This window comes from Pinus tabuliformis, chromosome 4_1 (genome assembly GCF_031772625.1).
Source record: "Pinus tabuliformis cultivar Carrire ecotype Pingquan chromosome 4_1, CPIR1, whole genome shotgun sequence".
In the NCBI taxonomy this organism is placed as follows: Eukaryota; Viridiplantae; Streptophyta; class Pinopsida; order Pinales; family Pinaceae; genus Pinus; species Pinus tabuliformis.
In genome coordinates, this window is record NC_142303.1 from 992,014,496 (window position 1) to 992,032,145 (window position 17,650).

The 17,650-nt window shown below is 39.5% G+C and overlaps 1 protein-coding gene across 4 annotated transcripts in view; it reads right to left on the reverse strand.

Annotated features, from left to right (window-relative positions):
• Positions 1 to 17,650, reverse strand: part of LOC149179480 (RNA helicase family protein) — a 450,824-nt gene that overhangs the window by 337,871 nt on the left and 95,303 nt on the right. The gene's annotated exons all lie outside the window — the stretch shown is intronic.

The following is a 17,650-nucleotide window of genomic DNA, read 5'->3' on the forward strand; positions in this document are numbered from 1 at the left end:
AGATGCGATAAAGAAGGTAATATCACTTGGATCTGATCTACACAAATTGAATGTATCAAAGGATAAAAGGTTGTCTTTATAAGATCTCAAATGCAAGATCTAGGAGAGATAAGCTTCATTGTTCTAAATGCACTAACTGATGAAACAAGGTAACAAATGTCTATGAGTACAAGAAGGTTATACCATTCAACAACTTGTGGTTTCTATGCAAGATAGAAGAAGACAGGTTGAGGGCAAAAAGTATTCAGACATTTGTCAAAAGGAAAGAAGAACATAGCTAAGATTCAATGCTATGCGCATTACAGGAAAGACTGTCCCAAGCTCAAAAAGGGCAATAACAAGGAAAATAGAGAATAAGTCCATCTCACTAAAGAAGTGGAGGGAGTTGAAAGAGCAAAGAATTAGAAGCAAGAGGGAAACATGAAGGACAAATGGAACAAAATCTATGGCAGTCAAATATGAAGGTTATAGCTCTTGGGAACCTCATTGAAAACTAAAGGAAGAGAACAAGTCATGCAGGACAAGTATCATCATACATCAAGTCAAAAGGAAACATCTATTGGATAGGGATATACAATATCCTCAAGATTCTCTGATGGAATCCTCATTGGAGGGTTCACCAATCTAGAGAGAAAGCAAGTGCTTCATCAGAAACTCCAACTTGTGGAATTCATGGGATGATGGTATGATGACAGAGAGATGAAGCAGGTCAAGGGATTGTTGAAAGAAGCCTAGATGGCCTGAAGATAAATGAAGTATGTATGTTTGTATTCAATATTATAAAGTCATGTTGTATGGTTGCAGGTAACATGGATCACTGCTCTATCTTGAGAACCATGATCAAAGCAAAGGAATCTCCTCCTATGAAAGGATGCCAGAATGCATGGGTCACACTAGATGAAATCAACATAATATGTCCTCATATGAAAATGTGTTGGTTAACAATAATTAGAGGAACTCTGATTGGAAGTTCCTGGGAATGAAATATGTGAAGAAAGGAAGGAAGAGATTGTGGATTATGCAACCAAGGAAAAGCCAATTTATTAGAATAATGCTATTTAGTGTTTAATGCTCAATCTTATTAGCTGTTTCTATTTTTATCTTTTTAGCAGTTTCTTAGAAGACACTGGTTGTTTCTATTTTCAAATAGAAACTTGATGTTTCTATTTCTGTAAATATCTCTGTATTACTTATTGAGCTTCATTTGCTCATGAAAATCAATTCAATTCATTCATTGATTATGGTATCAGAGCACAAGTATCTTTCGAAATAATTTTTCATTGCTTGAAAAATTTTGTGGCTCATTTCGAAATTGCTCTTGGAATCTAAAAAAAATTTTGGGCGTCAATTGTTTTTGGACGTCATTATTTAATTTACGCCTGCGGGTTCCGACTACCCCGAGGGTTTCTTAATTATTGGAATATACTTTGGAGTCGATCCTCCGGCTGATCATTCAACTGTGTTGCACTACAGCAACTCGCCGTCTATTTTTTGGGCGTTCGCAGAGATTCGAATCCGTGACGTCGACGATGTTGGAGTCTCAATTACTACATGTGCAGTTTAAGTTTGCAAGTGTAACCACCAAGAGAGTAGGGCGTGTCTTTTATGCCGTGGATAGCCACATAAAGTTAAAACCTGTTCGGGATCATTTCTGTGCAGAAGTTCTCTCTGGCGAACAAAGGCATTCTTCCTCCTCGTGGTGATTCATGGTGCTGCTCCTCCGAAGCTCAAAGGACGATGCTCTGTTAATTGAAGGCAATATCTCAAAACTTTGGGTGATTGTCTGAGGGTGATCCAATCATCTGATCCCGACGCAGGCAGACTTTCCCACAGCGCCAACTCATCTTCTAGTTGGTCATTGTCGTTGTTCAAATGGCACTGTTCCTTGATCCCCTCTGACTATACCCAAGCTCGAGAAAAAAAAAAAAATCCGCTCGTGAAATCTCTCTGTATGGCCTGCGGAAGCTACGGCAACAACGAGACAGAGTGACGGCTAGATCGAGCATTGGTTGCGTGTGATTGACGGACTGACAGCTAGGATCGCGCGGCGGCTGTGTGTGACATTATCAGCACGGGGGTCATCGCCATTATTATCAGTCGTAACAACGTTTGCACATTTCCGCCAATTACTGAAGGGACGTGTTCAATCCTTGGAGTAAAGTTTTGCAAGAGTTAGCTGGAACGTGGCATTCCTGTAGCAGCATATGTCCCCTCCTATATACAAGTCCGCACAGCGCAAAGCAATACGCGTCATTTAACAACAATCCAAGGAGGGGCCGTGGATTTTTTTTTTTGTTTTTTGCGTGATACAGGTATCACCTGTCCATAAACATTACGATTTCTGGTTCTATTTCTATTACATCAACACCTGTTAGATTTTGTCCGAATCAACCAGCATCTGCATTGAAATCTGTGCCAAACTCCTTTTATTGTTTTTGTGTCTTGGGAAATGTGCAGATGGCCTCACTACCCAATCTGATGTTAGAAGGCAATCAGCGCTTTAATGGCACAAATTATAACATCTGGAAACAGAGAATGTTGACCATTTTTTAATATAGGCGTCTTGACCAGCTCGTTCTGAACAAAGAGCTTCGTCCTGGTACAGTTGGTACCAATCAAGATAAGTTTGATGATAGAAATCGAGAGGTTGTTATGCTTCTCAAACTCTCTGTCACTAATGATCAGTTACTGCAGATTCCTTCCGGCAAGACAGCTGCTGAAATCTAGCAACATTTGAAGGAATTTCACGAGACATCCGACAAGAGCAGAGCTTTCTTTCTCAAGAATCAGTTGTTCTTCATCATAATGGACGAACATATGTCTTTACAGGAACATCTTAACAGGATTAAAGACATTCGAGATCAGCTCGAAGCCATTGGTTGGACCAAGCAGGAAGAAGATATGGTAGTCATCACTCTGAAAAGTCTACCAAAATCTTATGAGCACTTCATAGAAACACTCAACATTACCTCCACTAATGTTGATCTGAAGTTTCCGGAGTTATGCACCAAACTCATGCAGCAGGATCGTTGGAAACAATAGTTTGGTAGTGGTGCTTCATCAGCCTCCTCAGAAAATGCTTTTGCTGCCAAATATCAGTCCTCTCAGTCCTTTTAGAAAATGTGCAGTGTAATTACTGTCACAAATTCGGCCACATGAAGAAAGATTGCCAACAGAGGATTGCTTCTGAACAGAAGAAACAGGGAGGGCCCCATCAGACAGCAAATGTTGCAGAACATTCCGAGCAGACAAAATCTGCCTTTTACGCCTTTATGGCTAAAAGGTCTTCAGATCATGTCCTGTCTTCGGCCTGGTACATTGACTATAGTGAATCACGCCATTTCTCTCACAGGTGTGACTGGTTTATTGACTTCTCACCTTTCAGTGATTCAATAGTATTCGGCAGAGGTGAAGAGTACACAGTGGTTGGCAAAGGTACAATTCAGATCTAATCTGGTGGGCGCACACTCATCTTCCTGAATGTGTACTATGTTCCTAATATGGAAATTAATCTGTTGTCTAATATAATTCCCAAGTCAGTTTTCAAGATGGAGCACTTATATGATCTGCATGATAAATTCAAGAAGCCAACTAACTGCCAAACGCATAGCTCATCCATGAATTATGAATCGGTCAACCTTGGAACCAAAGAAGACCCAAAAATTGTTAATTTGCGCTTAGGATGCTCTCCACAAGAAAGGGTTGTGTTTGGTAAGTTGTTTAAAGAGTACAAGGATGTCTTTGCATGGACATATGGCGACTTAAAAACCTTTGATACCAACGTTATGCAACATGTGATTCCGCTGGAGAAGGATGTTAGACCATACCAACAAAAGCTTCGCAAGATACATCCAAGCCTCGAACTGTTGATGAGGAAAGAATTAAACAAAATGCTTGACGCCAAAATCATTTTCCTGTCAGGCACACCCGCTGGGTAGCCAATCTCGTGCCAGTAAAAAAGAAAAATGGAGACATCAGGTTATGTATCGATTTCAGAAACTTGAACAAAGCATCGCAGAAAGATAACTATCTTGTCCCTTCTATGGAACACATTCTTCAGTGCGTTTCTAGGTCTGAAATGTTGTCCCTATTGGATGGTTTTCTGGGATATAATCAAGTGTTGGTATCTAATGAAGATCAGCTTAAGACAACCTTCAACACTGAATGGGGCACTTACGCATATCGCAAAATGCCGTTTGGACTTATTAGTGCGGGCGCCACATTTCAAAGAGTTATGGACATAGCTTTCCGAGGGTTGATTAACAGATCAGTAGTGATTTACATGGATCATTACTGTGTATTCATATCACAAAAGGGATCATATCTATCACCTGAAACAGATTTTCGAAAGATGTCGAAGATATGGAATATCGTTGAATCCCAAGAAGAGCATCTTCGCAGTTACAGAAGGGAAACTACTGGGTCATATCCTCTCTAAAGAAGGGATTGTTATTGATCCTGAAAGAATAGAGACCATCATGAGAATACAACCCCCTGCAAATAAAAAGGCAATGCAATCTTTCTTCGGGAAGATTAATTTCGTTAGGAAATTCGTCTCAGGTTTCACAGAAATAGTGCATCCCATGCAACTAATGATGAAGAAAAACGTTGTGTATAGGTGGAGCGATGAAGCTAAGAAATCGTTTCAACGAATTAAGGAGGCCATCGCAGAAGCTCCTGCATTGGTCAGCCCCAATTTCGACAAGGAATTCTTATTGTACACTTTCGCCTCTGATGTTTCATATGCCGCAATCCTCACCCAAAAAAATGATGATGGCAATGAAGTCCCTATCTCTTATATGAGCTCTAATCTTCAGGGAGCAGAACTGAACTACCCAGACGTGGAGAAACAAGGCTTTGTGGTTTTTAAAGCCGTAAAACACTTCCGCCCTTATTTATTAAAGGCCAGGACTAAAGTAATTGTTCCCCATCTTGTCATAAGAGCCCTCTTCGTGCAAAAAGAAATGGGTGAACGGAGAGGGAATTGGATAACCGCACTTCAAGAATTCGACCTCGAGATTAAGTCGGCGAAGATAGTTCGAGGACATGGATTGTGTAGGCTAGCAGCGAAAGCCTTGGCGATAAAGAAGGGGCGTCCAAAGAACTAGAAGCGCAGAGCATGCAAAATGCACAAGTAGAATTCAGGGAGGAGCCCCTATGGATTAATGAGACACTGATGTATGAGCGCAAAACGTTAGAAGCCCTTTTGGATCCTGAGTCGTGGTATTATGACATACGCTTTTATCTAACACGGGGAGCATGTCCTGAACACATGGATGCATCACGAAGGAGAGCGCTCAGATTGAAATCTAATCAGTATCACTTGGCCAATGACACATTATACAGAAAAAATTATGATGGAATCTGGCTGAGGTGTTTGGAAAAGGATGATGTTGATCATGTCTTGAAAGAAATGCACGACGGCCCAACAGGTGGTCACTATGGCGGAGAGACCACAGTGTTCAGAGACTCGCATGCCTACACTCGGAAATGCAAGGTATGTCAAACTGTCGTAGGACGAGAAAGAAAGCCAGTCGTTCCCCTCAGGCCCGTTATGATTTATCGCCTGTTCCAGCAATGGGGCCTAGATGTCATAGGCGAGATCACTCCGAACTCTTCACAGCAGCATAAGTATATACTCATGGCGACCGACTACTTCACCAGATGGACCGAATCCATCCCGCTTCGGAAGGTAAACGAAGATGAGGTAATATCATTTATTGAGAAATTTATTATCAACAGGTTTGGCATCCCTGACGCTCTCATATTTGACAATGCTTCTTACTTTTCATCACTGAAATTGACTGAATTTGCTATTGATAAATCAATTCACATAAGGTATGCATCAAACTATTACCCCCAAGGAAATGGAGTTGTAGAGTCCTCAAATAAAAACCTCACCCGCATAATCCGTAAATCTGTCGCCAACAACTAGAGGAATTGGCACAACGCCCTAACAAACGCCCTTTGGGCCGATAAAGTCACCCCAAAAGTGGCATTTGCAACTCCCCGTACTTCCTCGTCTATGGACAGGAAGCCATCCTGCCTCCCAACGTTACCCTTCCCTCCTTACAGCTCTCCCAAGCTTCAAGAGGGACCCCTTTAGCCTTACTTCAAAAAAGGATCAACCAACTGGTGAGGTTGGAGGAATTGAGAGATAAAGCCAGAAATAAATTCAGAAATCACCAAATGATTGTGAAGAGATGGTTTGACCACCATCTGGTAGGAGATAAAGATTACCAAGTAGGAGAGCTAGTCCTGAAATGGGACAAGTTGAATGATCCAAAAGGTAAACACACTAAATTCCAACACTTATGGCTGGGCCCGTTCCAAAATGTAAAAAAAAATTGTCAGGGAACTTACAGATTGAAAACTTTACAAGGAGAAACTGAAAAGCTCCCTGTTAATGATCAACATCTTAAGAGATATTTCCAGTAGCCACCACATGGTGGTTACCTCCTGAGTAGATTAGAATTCATTTTAATTTGATGTTAGCTTTGTTATATTTTCGTCCCTTCCGTTCTTGTTGTTCCCGCAAAGTTTATTTTCCTTCTATTTTGAATTTCAGTCCTTTTCAACCAACGGATTTCGGTCCTCCACTCTCGTTTTCACTTTTATAACTCTCTTCAGATTTCCCTCATTCGCCACCTTTAGATTTTGCCTCCCTCATTAACCTGCTGATGAGTCTGTCGATCCTAAATTCATCGTTGCCTTGCAAATAAAACAAACTTTCAATGAGCCTATGAGAACTTGAAAATCAGTTGTGGAATTCAAATCGAAGCCACTCATTAGCATCTGTTGGGAACTAGGTAAGATCTGTTGATAACCTGGATACTTTGAGCATGTACGGGCATCTTTATAAAACGAAAAAATATGTAACCACAACGGAACTAGCATGGTAGAACGCTGCATTTTAAAAAATCCCACTCAGACCTAGCCTGTACTTTCCTGTAAGGTTTGAAGTTATTCTCCATTGGTCCCATCCACCACACTAAGTTTTCCAATACCTATCATCTACAAGTAAACCTCCTTTCATGGGCTAAGCTCACTGTCATATACCCTGTGGCAAATCCAATTGTGCTCTAGTCCTTGTGCCTAAAACTGGAAGGACTTATTTAAAAGAAAATGAAATGTCGAGTCCTTGTGCCAATCTGGAAGGACAGGTTGTTTGGGAAGTCGGTTGGAGTAGGGACTGTTGCTGGACTCAAAGTACCGCTTGACACAGCAAGCCCAACCTTGCTTAAGCGGTTTAAAAATATGGCATGATCCATGATTGCGCCCCATTCAATCATACGAAAATATAGCACTGAAAGTCTTACATAAAGTGCAGATAAACATATCTACATTAAGTTTGATGAGCAATAAAGAGTTGAGGTACACACCTAAACAGGTATTGACAGACCAGTGCTGGCCCCAAAAGGATTTTTGAAAGTAGAAAATAGGTAAAGGAGGGTCAATAAATGCAATAGTACTACCATTGGAGAATGCCTGCCAAAACCCTATCAGTAAGTTGAAGCTATTTGTCTTTATCCCACCTGAAGCAATTAATGTTGAAGTGGGGAACCCATGCCTGTCCATCTATACAATTTGCATTTCAAGTTTATTTTAACACCTTGATGTTCTTGTGATCCAAGGTTTATTTGGAAACAGCGATCACTGATTCGCCCAACGGTTCGCCATTGGTTGTGACCACAACCACCACCTTATTAAAACATGCTCTGGTAGCAAATTTGAATGGGTCCCCTAGAAGTTTGATCTTTCACTTCTCCGAATGATCTGTTTTTATCTCAAGGATTTTAACTCTGTGTCGAGTCAAATCTTCAATTCTTAATGGTCAAGACCCCCTTTTAATAAATCTTTGTTGCATGATTCATTCACAACCCAGTCTAGCCCTTCATTCATATCCTTCATCGGGACTCTTTCAATCCTCATAAACGTTCATGGTGCCCTATGCCCACACATATAATCACCCCCACTCTTTACCCCTCAAAACCTTCCATCGCATCTTTATTCCCATTATAGTTCTTTTTGTTTTGCAAAGCATGCATAACTTACCCTTTCTGCTTATCACAATCGACGTTGATACGCAACGAGCACCACGATACACCTGACCCGCCAGCATTATTAACCATAACGCATATTTATTTCGGGTCTGAAGCCCATCGCATATCAAAATCGGCAGAGTCAAGGCTTGTATATAGGGCACACTGCGATCTACCGAACCCGCCAAGATCATTAACCACAATATATATATTTTCGGGTCCACTTCCCCCATATCACTAATCGCAATCGACAGCCGGTGAAAGTAAGGCCCATGCGATATGCGAAGGAGCAATGAGCAGACCCGGCTATAATTATATGCCCAGTTGCATAATTTTTGAAGTCCGGCCTTATGGTCCGGCCGCGGGTTTTCCCGTGTTTTCCTGTGTATTCGATAAAATGTTGTGGTCTCAGCTAAGTTGCAGGAAACGTGGCCCTAGGGGTCATTTCCTCTCGGGAAACGAAACGAACCTGGAAACGCGTACTGTACGGCCTGGAAACGCGTTTCCGGCCGTACTGCCACGTTTCCTGAAACGGAAACGTGGCAGTACGGCCGGAAACGCGTTTCCAAGCCGTACGAGCCACGTTTCCCCAAATTTATGTGTTGTTTTTTAAATTTTTTTTTTAATTTGTTTTTAAAATTTTTTTAGGTTTCCGGGATGTTCTAGAAACCTATTCTAAAGTTATAAAAGAGCAGTTTGTCTCAATCTCTCATCACACTATTCAGCAAGTCGTTTCTCTTGGAGACTAGCAGTTGTTTCAGCTAGGGTGTTGTTTCAGCCTCATATACTAATATAAATAAAGGCTGATTTTGGATTTTCCTATATTTTTATTTTCATTATGTGATCATTCATGACCCATGAGTAAATGTGATGTAAATTTAATCTTAATGTTTAAATGTAATAAATTATAATCATATAATGTAAATGTATCATTCATGCTTTATGATTGCACATATATATAATAATAATTTTTAAATATTTTTAATATATATATATATATATTATTATATATATTCGCGTTTCCCCGTTTCCAAAATTTGGGGAGGTCGCGTTTCGTTTCGCTTCCCGTTTCGGAAACTCGTTTCCATTTCCCCATTTCGTGCAACTTAGGGTCTCAGTTTTCAAAGGAAAATTCCATATGGCGGACCCGCCGAAACTATTAACCGCAGCACATATATATTTCGAGGTCCGCCTCCCCAATCACGAATCGCAATCGGCAGAGTTCAGCGTTTATATATAAAACGCGATGCGATATGGTGGACCCGCTGGCATTATTAACCGTGGCACATATATATTTCGGATCGGCCTATCGCAAATCGCAATCAGCGGAGCCCAAGGCTTAAACATAAGGCGCGATGCGATGAGCGGACCCGATTTGATTATTAACCACAGCACATATATATTTCGGATTCGGCCTATCGCAAAGCTCAATCGGCAGAGCCCAAGGCTTAAGCATAAGGCGCGATGCGATTAGTGGACCCAACGATATTTATAGATACGGAGGTATATTATTTGAAGTCCAGCCTTATGGTTCAACCGCGGGTTTTCCAATGTATTCCCATGTATTTCGATGAAAGGTTGTGGTCCCGGTTTTCAAAGGAAAATCCCGTAGAGTGAATAGTCTGCTTTTGAAGCATTATCAAAGCAATCCTTGAGTAAAATGAATATTGTGGGCAACGAGAATACGTGTCACTGCAGGTTCGGTGGTTTGATAATTATAGTTGCTCTGTGTTACAAGATTAAATAGAAACTATGGTTGAATGCAAGGTTTGTTTGTGAGCATGTTTGTCATATTTCTCATAATCATAGCTAATATGAATTATTTCTGCAGGCGAGTTCGAATGGACCCAGTAGCAGACAAAGTCGATTTATAACAAGATGACACCTTTGCACCATCGGTGTCGATATTGCAAAGACATATTCTGCAGAAAGGGATATGAACCTCCATAGTGCATAATGGAGGCACGCGCCATGTCAAGAGGAAGCACAGCGTTGATACATCAAGACGTTATTACCTCCAAACACAACTTCAATCATGCCAAACGTGGGATGATGAGCGCAGTGTCTTCAGCTTCCTTCAGGAAATGATAGGTAATAACGTCCGCTCAATACAATTGCGAAGGGATGACACGCAATCACCCTCTTTTAATTAACGTCTATTCATTTCCACAGGAAATGAAGCGCTCCAGCAGATATGCCCTCTACGTGTCAGCAATGACACCGACTGTTCGACAATTGTATATTATGATTTATATATTGAAAAGAGAAGGGAGGTGAAAGGTTAAGGGAAGATCGAGGGTCAGTTCCTTCTGCATAAATATTACCTCCGGAGATGAAGGGAGGACCTTTTTTTGGGCAGAACAGCTTTTGATTTATTGTGAATAAAGAACATTGTTTGGTCGAGAAAAAGCCTTTTTCAGATTCACTTGCCTCTCCTTTCATGTGTTTAGAATCAGGATGTTGTTGCTGACATAAATATAGATGTGATTTGTTTTGTGCATACTAATGACAAACAATTCGTGACTAGTCTTGGTTATTCAAATATGATATGTTACCATGGTTAATTCATGAGCAATTGTTGATTCGAGACCTCGTTAAACATTAGTCGCAAGTTTTATTTGTATGGAAAGGAATGTGTATTCCTGTATAAGTAATTAGATTGCAATTAAGATTTAATACAGCCTTGTTCATCTGTGAACCAATAATTGATTCATTAGGACTTGGAATCTATATATGATGTTTAACCTCCTTTTATTAAGCTCCTGCAAGATAGATTAGAATAGTTAGGACTAGCATAAGTAGTTAGAATTAGCGCAGATAGGATTTGATACATATAGGTTAGCTGTTTCGTTTGTTGATTTAATTGAAGTCTTCCTCCAAGAAGCAATCTTTCAACACATATAACAGTTTACGGGATCCTCTAAAACCCGTCGGAACTAGCCATTCCAAACAAAAGCAGATCTGATTGGGGTCTACAATCAGGTTAGTTCCCCTTGTTGGCATAGCAAACGTTCGCCGCGTCAACAAATATCACACTCATTATATCTATGGTTTCAATATTCTTTCAACAACAAGATCCTTCATATAGAAAACCCTAGAAACAAATCAAATCAATGAATCTAACAACTTTCATAATTCATATGTTAGAATCTTCACTAAGATTTCATACATGAGCTTCAACCAATCAAAACCAACCACAGTTTAATCAACATCATGACTAATGTCTACTTGGGTTTGATGCAACCCTAGATTTCTATCTACAAATTCTCAGCAATCAATATATAGGTTCATAGACTTCAGATTATCGTATCACATATACTAGATAATTTTAACTACTACTAGGGTTTAGCTGCAAAACCCTAGATTTTCCCAATATCATCCTAGACCATCAAACTTTGACTAGGGCTTGTTTCCAAACCCTAGGACTCATGACCATTAACACTTAGGCCAACACATATATCTAGGAATTCATCAGCATATCATAAGCACATCATATGTTAGGCCAATTTAATATGTTAGATATATCCCGACCCAGAACAATCTAGAGTTTCAACCAAATGGGCACCTACCTAGGGTTTCATTATGTTGGGAGTCACGATTGTCGTTAAACCAAAACCCGCAGGTGTTAGTCAACGATCGTATCGCCAGAGATAAGGATCCACGAGAGGTGGTTAGTCCATGTCATGAAACACACGGGGAGCATTGGTTTATCCAATGTCCAACAATCTCCCCCCCAACGCGAGTTGGGTGTGTATCGAACTCGTGACCTACGCTCTGATACTACTTGTTGGGAATCACGATTGTCGTTAAACCAAAACCTGCAAGTGCTAGTCAACGATCGTATTTCCAGACATAAGGATCCATGAGAGGCGTTTAGTCCATGTCACGAAACACTCGGGGAGAGTTGGTTTATCCAATGTCCAACACATTCTTAGGACTCTATAACAAGGGTTTTGCTTATAGACCCAACCAAACCCTAAGAATCTAGGGTTTCATAGCAAAGCAAACCAAAACTTCAAAGGTTCGGCATTTCAGTCAACACTAGTTCAACCCTAACAAGTTAAGGTTTTCATGAAATCCCAAACATGACATCATCAACAAAAACTTCAAACTTTAAATAGCATTTCTCAATAACCCTAAAGTAGTTTTAGTTTTTCAGGGATTAACATTAGCATACCCTTAGGTTATGGTTTTTCAAGAGAACCTGTCTAGGGATCTATAAAGTCAATTAAGAATATGAGGGGGGGTAGATTTATCGAGAGATGAATCACCCTAAACAAGAATCTCTATGATTCAAGATAGCTAGACATAGGGATGTTAGTAATGTAATGCAATCTTCAAAAATAAGATTATCATACTTTTAAGAGAATCTATTAAGGTGTATAGTTTGAGACATACCTGGAGATGTCCTTTGGCAAACTTGGTAAGGATTTATTGAAGTGTTCTCTTTGTATTAAGTCATCATCTCTTATACCTGTAGTACATACTCACAAGCAGAACATGTGATACCAAGGACATGATTTAATTTTTTAGGTTAGATTTCCTACATAGCCATGGAGGATGGAATTCTATGAAAAATTATTCTTTCTTTTAATCAAGGACTTTTCTTGGAATCCTAGATTACTTGTAAATCCTAGAGGGAGAGGATTAAGGTTCTAATGTGTTAACTAGAAAGTACACTTCCAAATCCTAGACTAGTTAGAAACAAGGATTGTATGAACTATTAGTGATAATAGAAATTCAAATGCTTATGAGTATACGTACCTTGTGAATTACATACCTTTGTTTTTATTAGACTTGTTGTATGTGCATACGAAGTACTTACCATTGTGGTAGCATCGAACTCTTTTTCCATTGGGAGCACCAAAGCATCGATACCTTCTCATCGAGACCTGCTTACTGTTGAGACCTTGTTACTAAAAACTAATTCATAGAGTTAGCACCGAGATCTCATTACTGTATTGAGATCTTACTATTGTAGTTTCATCGAGATCCCATGATTTCATCACTGTAGACATACCGAGATCCTTTACCACTGTAATTATACCGATACCTATGATAATCTTTGAGACTGTAATGGCATCAAACTAGCCCGAAACTTCTAATGATTAACCCAAGCCTCTTTCCTGTAAAGATACCAAAACATGTTCCTTTGAATTCTTGTCTAAATTTTTGTGTTAGTAATGTGAAGTCATCATCCTTATAGAGTGAAGTTATATTTGTGCCATCCTCAACTGAATCTTTGCCGAAGTATTAAGAGCCCAATCTCTGGAAACATCCAAACTATCTCACTGTGAAGTCACTCCTTCATTTTTTACGTCTTTAATATGCTCACTATAATCTTAGTCTCATTAGTTTTATTAGCCCAGAACTGCCCTTCTTCAAACTATCTTTTACCTTGACCATAGCTCTGATACCATGTTGGGAAATCGATAGAGATGGCAGTTAAATGATTTCCCTTATTAATGACATTAACTTGTGATGTTTTCCATTATTAGTATTATATCTTTTAATTATCTTTTCTTATCATCAAGATTAATGCCAAGCAACAAATAGAAGAACACAAGATATAGGCACGCTGCCAGGGCAAAACCCCTTGAGGGGAAAACCCAGTCACAAATTCTTCCTTCATTAGATTCAAGATGAGATGACCAAGACCCTTACAACTCAGACTCGAGACTACCTCCATCCATCAAGTCAACCTTGTTATGCTTCAATTCCATTGCTCCTGTAGCAGTCAATCTTCTTCATACTTGACCTTGAAGAGATCACCTCTGCAACCAATCTAAGCTCCTTCATGTATTACTGTGATACCACTGCAACCAATCCGAGCACCGAGCACTAAGATGATATCACTGTGGTGAGAGCACCGAGTTAAGGTCACTGTGACAACACTGAATCCTGCAATGCAAGTTCATCTCTAAGATGACAATGAACTTCTTCTTTTGTAATGGCACTGAGACCTTTTCTTGAAGTCCTACAAACACTGCACATTGTGATATTTGAACTTCTCTCTGCAAAGACACCGAAAGATTCATCTGAACTTCTCTGTGATCACTGAAATAGAAACTCTCTGAAATCCGAACTTGTGAACTATGTTTTATGCGAGTTACTTAGGCTTGTATATATAGTAGTTTCTCCTTGTAATAGGGCGACATGACATTGTGAACAATTGTTTCATTATTATTGAGTCGACATGCATATTCATTCATTTGTGTAGGGTGACATGTGATCTCCTTATGGAATTTGACTTGATGGAGATCCTTTCAACAGCAAGGAGACTTTGATAGATGGAGGAGTCTTCGCAAATTTATTTTGACAATAACCTAAAGCCTACAATGGAGGCTTGACCTATTCATTTGACCCAAAGCACGAAACCCATGCTACAATAAGTCAAATCAAATTAATAATAAAAATTCTTTTAACTTTCTTTTGACAAATATATTCCATTTAAGTACAATAATGAAGACCGAACCTAGTTACATTTTCCAATGCTATCTACAGTTGTTGTCAATGTGATTTATGATTTATGTGATTGCTATTAGAAAACTAAACTGGAAATTGTCATTGGGCTGCTAAAGGAACATTGAAGTAATTGTGCTAAGCATAGAACATACCATTGTTAACTAAAATTAACAACTTCGCTAGGAGTTAGCTTATGTTGAAAATTGGGGCAGCTATGGGATGAATTTCTCTATAAGAAACCCATCATGCCCCAAAAAGAATTCAAATTAGACAAAGGAAAATATTATTTTTAATGTGTTTGACACTCTTATCATTATATGTCGTGACAAATTTGTTTGGCCTAGCAATCATTAAGACATGTGGTGAAATTTATTTGAATATTATTAAAAGTGCAAATTAATAACCCCTCTTCAAGTCGGCCTCATATATGGTTAAGTCGGCCTCATATATGGTTAAGTCGGCCTACCCCAAAAGACGCAATCTTTCGCACATAGCAACAACTATAAATTTAGCCTTATCCTCCTCCATTTGAGACATGAAAATTCAGTGTTCTCTGAGGCATATCAGCTCGGGCCTGTGGCATGCACTGTTTTACAAACCGGCCGTTTCAAAACCAACTCGGCCGAGTCGAACCGTTTCAATAGCCTGAGGACTGACCCGGCCAAGTAACCGGTCCGGTTGACCGAGTCACACATGACTCGGCCGAGTCATCCAATGACTCGGCCGAGTCGGTCAACCCGGCCGGGTCCGATATGACTCGGCCGAGTCACAAGGGGACGGCTGGGCAGCGTAAAAACATAAAAAAAATTCATTTTTTTGGTTTTTTTTCAAATGTTTAATGCAGTTTATGGATTCCAAAGTGTTATAGTAATTTGCTAAGTGTTACTGAGCAGTGTACAAAGGTACAGGAGTGATAATGTCAATTGAAAATTTCCCCCATCTATATGATCTGCGCCTCATTTAAAATGCAGCATGGAGGGCATGCATTCAAGGATGACTTTTGTTATAAAAACTATTGTATCGGAAGGAGGATATTCCTCATTGTTTTTAAAACTCCACCATTCAATTTTGAAGCATTATTGATGAGGCTATCTACCAAAAAACTATGCCCCATTAGATCATGGAAATACTTACATTTCCATAGCAATATGATTCCTTTTGGATTCTCAAAATATGCCGAGCAAGTTTGCCATCAGTCAGAGTAGTCACATTATTCATAAGTTTGATGACTAAAGAAGGATCCCTGATGACAATTATATTCTTGATGCAACTTGGGTCCAGGAGTTTTAGCCCTTTAATGCGAAGCTTCAACATGGTTACGTTATGTTATTCTTGATGTCCTTTCAAAGCTGAATTCTTGATCTTCATGTGGATCAAGGATGATTGTCTCAACAATTGTTACCATTGGGTTGCCCTTTAACTCTTTATGAAACGAAGAATATGATTGTGTGGTGATTATTGCAATTGTTTGAAGTCTACCTCCTTTCAAAGCTAGCTTTTTCGTCTTTGTGAGGGTTGTTGGAATGTTGAGATTCATCAAGTGGTTTACCCCATAAGGAGATCAACTATCCAATCTTTCTCTTGTTGATCTAGAAATAGGGTGTTATGGCCTTTAATTCCCCACACTTTGATGGTTTTCATCATTAATCCACATGCCTTTGCAGTTGTGATCCTTGGGTTATCAAGTTCTTGTTGAAAAATAGTTTTATTTCAAGACAACCACACTTTCCATCAACAAACTTTGGTAGTGCTTACCAATCTCTCTAAGAATTGGTTTGTTTGGGAATGTCCCGTTATATTTTCTATGCTAGCTTATTAACATATCCCTCCATGATTGGGGGAATAACCCCCTAGTCTTCCATCTATATTATAATGCTGTGTGTTTGGATTCTGGAAACATGAATGAAAATCTTTAAAATTATGTTTAAAATATTTAAAATTATGTTTTTTAATAAAAAAAATAAATATTTAATGTATTTTTTACAACAACCGAGTCATTGAAATCGAGCCGGCCGAGTCATTACCGTTTCGGAGTCGGAGTTGGAGTCGATCCTCGGCCGAGTCGGAGTCGGAGTCGGAGTCTTAAAACATTGGTGGCATGCACTAATCTCTGTTGCTCGCATTAGTCTTTTTGTGCCCCACACTAGTCTCTCTGTGGCTTGCATTTCAGTGGCTTGCATTAGTCTTTTTGTGGCTCGCATTAGTCTCTCTATGGTTTGCATGACAATGGCTCGCATTACTCTTTTAGTGGCTCGCATTCAACAACAGTGGCTCACATATTCTTCTACAGCACGCATTCAACAATATTGGCTTGCATTCATAGTGGCTCACATATTCTTCTATGGCTCGCATTCAACAACAGTGGTTAGCATACTTATCTCTAAGGCTCGTATGTTCATCTCTAAGGCTCACACTAATTTTTTGTGGCTCGTACCTCACCTTTGTGGTTCACACTTCCTATTTTTGGTTCGAATTTATTTTTCTGTGACTCGCAATGTACCTTTGTAACTCGTATTTATGATGAGGATTGTTCCTGCAATGGCATACTTCGGAACTGTGGTATTTGTGATCCTTAAGAGCGATGACTTGGCAATGCTACTCATACATCATAATGTATGACTGTGATCCTTGTTCATAACCCTTGTTCTTTTGTTACTATGACATGTGTGCCTATGACAGTGGAGAATGATAGTATGATGGCAGTGACCTATATGACAGTAAGTTATGACAGTGATCTATGACTTGGAGGCATGATTGTAATCCATGTGACAGTGAACCTGTTGTGACTTTGATGTATGACTATGACAATAACCTTGTTGCATAACAGTGACTTTGATGAACGATAGTGACAGTGATATTTAATATGGCAGTGACCTTAATGCATGGCAATGACAGTGATATTTGATATGACACTGTCCTTGACATGGCAGTGATCTTGAACTTTCCTATGATAGTGAGCTTGACATGACTGTGACCTTGATATGACAGTGACAACAGTTAACCTAGATGACAGTATGTCTACAGTACTCTTGATGACAATGTTAACAGTAATTTCTCTAACGACAATGTCCTTATGACTAAGTTGTGTGGCAATTTTATCATTATTTTTACAATATTTACAACACTGGTTGAAGGTCATAAGA